The sequence below is a fragment of the Otolemur garnettii genome, unplaced genomic scaffold (genome assembly GCF_000181295.1).
Source record: "Otolemur garnettii isolate 467f Iridium unplaced genomic scaffold, OtoGar3 scaffold00117, whole genome shotgun sequence".
Lineage (NCBI taxonomy): Eukaryota > Metazoa > Chordata > Mammalia > Primates > Galagidae > Otolemur > Otolemur garnettii.
Window position 1 is genome coordinate 3604045 of NW_003852512.1, and position 8126 is coordinate 3612170.

Sequence of the window (8126 nt, forward strand, 5' to 3'; positions counted from 1 at the left end):
TAATAAAAGTTTTATTTTTTCTACGTAGAAAGAAGCATTCTCAACTAAATTACAAAGAGATACTGTTTTATCTTTATTGTTCAACAGGTGGCATAGTATACTTTTCAAAGTTTTGTTATAGTATAAGCTAATAAAAGTACTAAACTATTTAAAAGTAATTCTAAGATTTATTTATAAATATTCCCATCTCACCATCGATTGATTTAATTAAGATGAAGAAAAATTACCCAAACCAATTCACTGTGTATCTTACACTGTGCCACGGACTGCCAGGCATTCCGGAGACAAGGCTGAGGCAAATGTCTGCACACAAGTACCCTGTGCAATGATGCTCAATGACTAAGAGCTGCAGCTGACTGTGAGCATGTCCGAGCCGAGGACAGACACACAAGAGCTGACCCTTGCATCCAGCAGTGGAAGTCCATCCCAGAGGAGGAGGACTCACTCACCTAGACTCCGCATAGTAAGGAAAGGTAGAGTGGACAAGGCTCAGAGTATTATCTGAAAGGATCAATTCTGGTCACCTCTTTATTGAGGGCAACCTGGGTGCTGATATATCTAACACACAGGGACTGCCTTCCTGGAGCTCATAGTTTAGTGACAAACTTACAGTGCTTATGAGACAGAATGGGTGTCAAAAGACTCAATTGCAGCTCCCCTTTATTGCAGGTTTCCTATGTGCCGGGCACTGTGTGCTTTTTGTACCTTGCTTCCTTTATCCTCACCACATCCTTTTCAGATTTCTCTTTCGAAGATGATCCCAAGCAAGGCATATAGACTTGCTCACAGGCACAAAAGGTGGACTCTAGATTCAAACCCCAGTTTAAAACCTGGGTGTTAAACCATCATGTTCTTCTTTGGGTGCTCAAAAAAGTGAGAGAATTCCTCCAAAAATGTGTCCTATAAATCCAAATGCAGCAGGTATGCGATTCTCCTTTCTGTTCCACTAGTCTATTTATCTAGTCCAGTGCTAATAGTACATATTGATCTGATTAGGTGATGGTGGCTTTAGAATATGTTTGGATATGTAGTACTACAAAATGCTATTTTAAATTATCAGAGGAAAAAATGGGCATCTGACATTCCTCTTCTTCTTATTCTTCTTCTTTTTTTTTTTTTTTTTTTTGCAGTTTTTGGCCGGGGCTGGGTTTGAACCCGCCACCTCCAGTATATGGGGCCAGCGCCCTACTCCTTTGAGCCACAGGCGCCACCCTCATCTGACATTCTTTGAGAGTAAAGAAACATTGCATGAACACTATCTTTTATCACATACTAAAATAAATTCTAGATGAAGACTTAAACATAAATAAAATAAAAATCTTGCAGAAAAATCCTGGAATACGTGTACAAGACAGCAGACAACACTGGATACTCAGAAGCTATAAAAGAGAGGCCTACTAGACAGTATATAAGTGTAAAACTTCTGTGTGGCAAAAGAAACCATAAACAAAGGCCACCAACAAATAATAGTTTTAGGAAATTATTTGTAATGTAAAGTGAAGACAGAAGGCATATCTATAATAATATACAAAGAGCGCTTGTAAATTCAGTAGGAGTAGACAAACAACCAAGAAAGGATGTGAAGAGCCACCCTGACTGAATAATAATCCAATAGTTTAAGCAAATTTATGAAAAAATTCTCCAATTTGCTAATAGTCCAAGAGGGTCCAATTAAAGCAATAATGTAATAGCTATCCCCTTACCGCCATCAGACAGGCAAAATGTCTATTATTTTAAATATCAGAGTATCACAGTGGTACATGCATTTTAATTACATAATTTATTGTTGTACAAATATTTAAGTCAAATATAAAAGTGTGCCCATCCCCCAGAAAGTGTGCACTGCACCCACTAGGTGTAAATTTACCCATCTCTTCCTCTGCCCCTGAAATGTTTACAAGTGCTGCTGTATCTTCCTAGAGGGAAAGATCCTGCAGCTTGCTTTACCTCATGAATCCTGTTTCTGAAAACATGTCCCACAGAAGTGGCCGACACGTACAGAATATTTTGTAAAATCTTGTAATGAATATCTTGTGAATAAAGGTACAATTAGCTACTATTTCCCATTTCCCCCCATGTATGGTGCCTTTAGGTCTGACTTCTGGAATACCCAAAAAGAATGAATTAGACCTTTACCAGGTGATTTCAAAGGATTGCTATGAAGAATTGTTAAGCAGAAAAATAAAATGCAGAAAAGTATGTTAAATATTCCCTTTTTATCAAATTCATATTTTAAAGGGTGTGTGTAATTTATATATAACTATTTGGCCATTAAGAAAAATATGAAAGGCTCCACATCAAGTCGTTAACACAGGTTAGTGGAGAGGGATGTGGGGAGTAAGTGTGTGGGTAGAGGAAAGGGAGGAGTGAGCCATGTAAAAAGGGGAAAACACAGAGACTGCACTGAGGAAAAATCTTATGCATGTGTGTATTTTTGTTCTTTAAGAAGTCTAGGCATTTTTCTTGCCCCCCCCTTTTTTTCTGTGTAGCCCTGGTCTATCACTGGTGTCTACGGCTGTTAGCAAGTATTCCAGGCAAGTTCACAATGCTTAGTAGGAAAATTCCAATGGCTGCGAAGTGGAACCTTCAGTAAAGCATTGCAACCATCACTTTGCCTAAGACTGAAAATTCAGAGGGTGGATCACTCTTAAATAGTTGCTTTTCAAAACTGAACTAGCTAGCAAGAATTACTAACTAGAATGGGAAGCTCCCCGCTGGCACACGTTGTGATAGAACCCATCTGTGAGTCAGTCACATCATGAATTATGGAATTGATTTGAGGGTTGATCCTCTCTGTTTGCCTCTGTGCCAATATCACTCTGACCCCTGGCATTCTGTTCCCTCAGACCTCTTCTGGCTAACAACATTCTATCTCAGCAGTAGGCTTTTGGAAACCAAGTGAATTTTTTAAAATATACCCCAGAAAATTTCTAATACATTTGTGCTGCCAACATGTTGCTTGAAGTGGGTAATGGGAAACTTTCCACTCATAGTACCTACCACTATGGAGGAGGTTCCTCCCCAACAGAGAATCAGTTCAACACAAAGATGCAGAATGCAGCCTTCTCCATCTCTCTGGGAGAAACATGCCAAGAGCCTAAGCTGAGGCTCTGGTGATGGGTGTGGAAATGACAATCTGATTCTCAAAGCTGTGTGAGTGTTTTGAAGAGGAACTTAGATGGTACCACTTATAGAAATAGACAAATCCGGAAGAAGAGCCGAGGAAAGGTCAGAGACATTTGACAGTCCATCAGGTAGTGAGGTTGAGCAAAGACTTGCAAATGTGAGACGGGAATTTAGGAGAGGGGAAAAGTCTGCAAGAGGTGAACATAGAAGCACTGAGTCCAGGGAAAGAAAAGAACCATAAATATTACTTCATTTGGGAATGGGTAGAAGAAGGAGAGCTGGAAAAAGAGAAAGAGAAAGGCGAGAGGTGAGAGAGGGAAGCAGGAGGTAGAAAGGGACAATGTCTGCCCCCCAGACCAGGGGTTCATGAAAGAGCTTGATGAACGCTTGGCAAATGCTGCTGAGAGGGTAGGGATGTTAAGCACTGGTAGGAAGCACTTGGACTAGGCAGTGAACTGATCTTTAGGAGAGCGTGTCAGTAATGGATTTGAAAGCCAGATCCTGAATGTTTAAGGAGCAGTTGGTAAAGAGACAGATGAAGTAAGTAGAGACTACACTGAAACAGTGTTCCGGGGGAAGGTGGAGGTGGCAGAAGGAGAGTAGGGTTAAGTGCAAGTAATTTGGAGCCCGTGGGACTGTGACCTTGTGTTAGTGCAGAAAGAAAAGAGTCCATGAGAAGGGAGGAATAGTGCTTTAAAAATTAATTGGGCAATGCTGCTTGGCTAGGACAGGGGAAGGAATACAGTTTTCTTTAAGACTTAAAGGAAGGAGAGAAAGAGGGAGATAGGTAAGTGGGTAAGTGGACAGATGCAAAGAAAAACATTTAAATAATGTTTGTGTGTTTTTTAAAATTACAAATGTAATAATATACCTGTAGTAGAGAAATTGGAGAATGCAGAAAGTTTAAAAGAAGATGAAAGTCACCTGCAGGCCCATCACCCAGGGATAGCATTGGACTCTTTTCCACCCACTTTTTCTGTGCATGTATTTACTTTCATCCTCAAAGAATTGGTATTTTAATGCATTATTCTGAATTATTCCTTCTAATGGTTTGCTTAATATATTTGAGTATTCTCCTATGTACATATATCTTTAAATAGATCACCATTAATGGCCGCACGATTGCAAGGCACATTTTAACTATTTCTCTCTCAGTGAGCATTCCTGTTGCAGCCATTTGTCAATCTTGTAAGTAACACTGACATTCTTAGGCAGATTGCTTTCCAGATAATGTGTATCAATAGATACTCCCAGCGGCAGTATTAAGGGCCATGGTTTTTTCATCCTGCTGTCAGCAAATGTAATATTATAATAAAATGAATAAGCAAACAAGGGGCAGCGCCTGTGGCTCAAAAGGGTAGGGCGCCGGCCCCATGTGCAGGAGGTGGTGGGTTCAAACCCAGCCCTGGCCAAAAAAAAAAAAAAGCAAACAAAAACATCTAATTTACTTTTAAAACTGTTTACTTCTAAAATTTATATTATTATTACATATAGAATTTATCATTTTAAATATCTTGATTAGATTTTTATATTTAATTTGTGTAGTATCTATTTGTAGCATTTTCCATTTTTTTCTACTGGGCGGTAAGTCTTTCCTACTGTTTTCTATGATCTCTCTACATAATCAGAATACCTATGGTATCAGAATACCTATAGTATTTTTCCCTTTCTGGGTTTCTCTATTGCTTTTATGTTATGAAAATCTTCTAGCCCCAAGGTATTTTATTTATTTATTCATTTATTTTTATTAATCCATAGCTGTGTACATTCATGCATTTATGAGGTACAATGTGCTGGTTTTATATACAATTTAAAATACTTACAACAAACTGGTTAACATAGCCGTCACCACCCTTTTTAATTATTATGTTAAGACATTTATACTTTACACTTAATAGATTAACCACTTTTATTTTTATCTATTCAGTTATGGTTTAATTTACCCCATTAAACTCTTTAAACTTGAAATTTATTTTAGTGTTAAATATGAAAAAGGAATCCGACTTTGTTTTACCATAGTCAACCAATTCACTCAACACTATTTGTATATTTCATTTTCTCTCTGATTTAAGATACAACTTGGTTTTCTACTGAAAAAAATTAAAGACATGATAAGGCTTTTTCTGAACTGTATGCTCTATTCCACTGATCTGTCTTTTAATTCTAGTTCTGGCACTGCATTTTTTAAATTATTGTAGCTTTAAATTTTGGGTTAATATAAGAAGATAATTCTTTCTCTAGCTTGTCGCTTTCTAAGTGAACTAAGACTAGCTCAAGTTTTACTTACAAAAATTCTTCCAGAACTTATCATAAGGAAAACAAACACCTTGTCACTCCAATGTATAAGACAACATACAGTGAAGTGCCTAGCTTTGAGTCTGCTTGGATTCAAAATCTGGCTTTGCCACTTCCTAGCTGTGTGACTTTTAGAAAGTTACTTGACCTTTCTGTGCCCCAGTTTCTCCATCTGTAAAATAAGATACTAGCCATTCCTACCGCATAGAATTTGCAGATAGATTAAGTAAATGAACACATATAAAGAGGAACTTAGAATAGCACATGATACATAGTGAGCATTCAGTAAAAGTTAAGTATGGTGTGTCTCTCTTTCCATTTATTAAAGGATGTTGGTTTCAATATTCATGAATTTCAGTTATGATGATTTATTTAAATAACAGCAGTTCCCCAACAATATGGCTTGAATTTTAGTCACCATAGTATATTAACTGGGAGTAATTACGTAAAGTACAAACTTTGGTGATTTCTCTTTGGTCCACAAATTTCCTGTGTGAATAACAGAAGTGCATCATGATCAGTGACCAACGGCATCGTTTCTTTCAGTCTGTTGGTTATAGGTCACTGCACAAAGTGTATAGTTGTGTTCCCTCTCTGTCTCTTAGCGATAACCCTCTGTGACATCTTTAAAAAATGGATAATCAGAAGAGGGAATTGGAAGAGACGAAAGTGCAGCCAGGAAATGAAAAGTGATAATTCTAGAAGTGAAATTGGAATAAAACATAAATGAAGAAGAAATATTTAACTGTGGGAATGTTAACACTTCTGCCATTGGAGAGACCCTAGAAATGCAGCTGGAGTAAGTTATTGGGGGGTAAAAGTAAGAACATAAATGTGGAAAGTTGTGATGAAAAGGATGAAGATGTCCCAGAGACAGTGATGTCACTAAAAAACTACACTTTACTTCTGGTGATATTTCATGAAATTGAAAGTGCGAAGGTAAATATATTGATACCGAACTTGAAAAAGGAGTATGACAATTTTTGAGGACATAAAATGTATGCTCACTTGTTCGGAGGACAGCAAGAGGCAAGGACTATTCAAACTACTGTTGGTAAGTATTTTACAAAGTAACAGAACACTATATAATTCTCAATATTCTAATGTTTACATTGCAGTGTATGAAATATTAATTTTACTATTTTTTCATTGTCCTATGCATTTATAATGGAATGGATGGTAAGAAAAGTTTTAGTGCTTTGAAAAAAATTTCTAAAAGTCACTGAACAATCCTAAATTTCCCCCATTGATTATTGAGATTACTTTGCATGGTTTAAGCTTGCAACTACCTTGCTTGTATTGTAGTTTCCTTCACATAGCCTATCCCATACATACTTCTTACCAAGAGTATTCTTAGTTGTTTGCAATTTATTGTTGCTGTTGGAAAGGGGATTCATTTCAATTTTTTAACAGGATACTACTGATATATAAATATATATAATATATGTATTTATACATACATTATATATATATGTAACAAAATTCTTGCTTTTTGTATACTTAGTGTATGAATATTCTGTCAGGCTCTTACTATTTCTAACAGGTTCTTGGTTGATTTGGTGCCTGTCCACTGGGAATCATGGCTTGAGATTTTATATGGAACAAATACGTGAACAAAAGCACTGCCTCCGAAAGAGGGTTACTTGTCTCTGATGTCATAGCTCAGCAGGCCTATTTGAAAAGCAATCTTGGTGGTGTGGCAGGATGTTTCTAGTTGAAATATTCAATTAGTCACATACTAGCTGTGTAATCTAAATTTGTGTGAACTACACCGCGCTGATCCTGTTTTCTGGTTGAAGAATTAAAATAAATAATATATGCAACATGGGATTATTAGAACAGTTAGGTGAAATATCACATGTAATACACCTCCCTGAGAGTGCAAAGGAAAAGCTTGATAAATATTAAGGATTATTTTATTATTTAAAAAAATTACTTTCTCCTTCCTGATCCAGCTGTACCACTTGGGAACATATCCAGGCTTTGCTTAAGGATGATTCTACCACAGCCATAGCAAATAGTTGAAAGGTCTTGCTGATTTTCAGCTTCACTGCATCTCTTTGTCTCTCTGCATTCTCTCGTGATTTTATTTTATTTTTTAAATTAATTTTAATTAAAATCATAACTATATACATTTATGGGGTACAATGTGATGATTTGATGTACAATGTGGAATACTTAAACTAATTAACATATAACTATCACTGCACTTATTTTTTGTGGTAAGACATATAAAATTTACTCTTAGTTATTTTGAAATATACTCTTGCATTGTGCACGTTAGGTGAGATCCCACCAAATGCCCTCCCTCCTTCCACCAATTACTCTCTTCCCTTCCCCTCCCTCTTTGTGCTCCTCCCCCCTTGCTAGAACATATTTATGTTTTATCATTCTTACAAGTGTGTGAGTGTTTATATATTGGTTTCATAATAATATGGAGTACACTGGATACTTTTTTCCTCATTGTTGAGAATACTTTACTAAGAAGAATGTGTTCCAACTCCATCCAGGTAAGCATAAAAGATGTAAACTCTCCATCTTTTTATGGCTGAATAGTATTGTATGAGTTATATATATATATATACATATATATATATATCACAATTTGTCATAGATCTGTAGAATAGAATAGAGAATCTAAAGATGAACCCAGCCACATATCGTCATTTGATATTTGATAAGCCTAACAAAACATGCATTGGGGG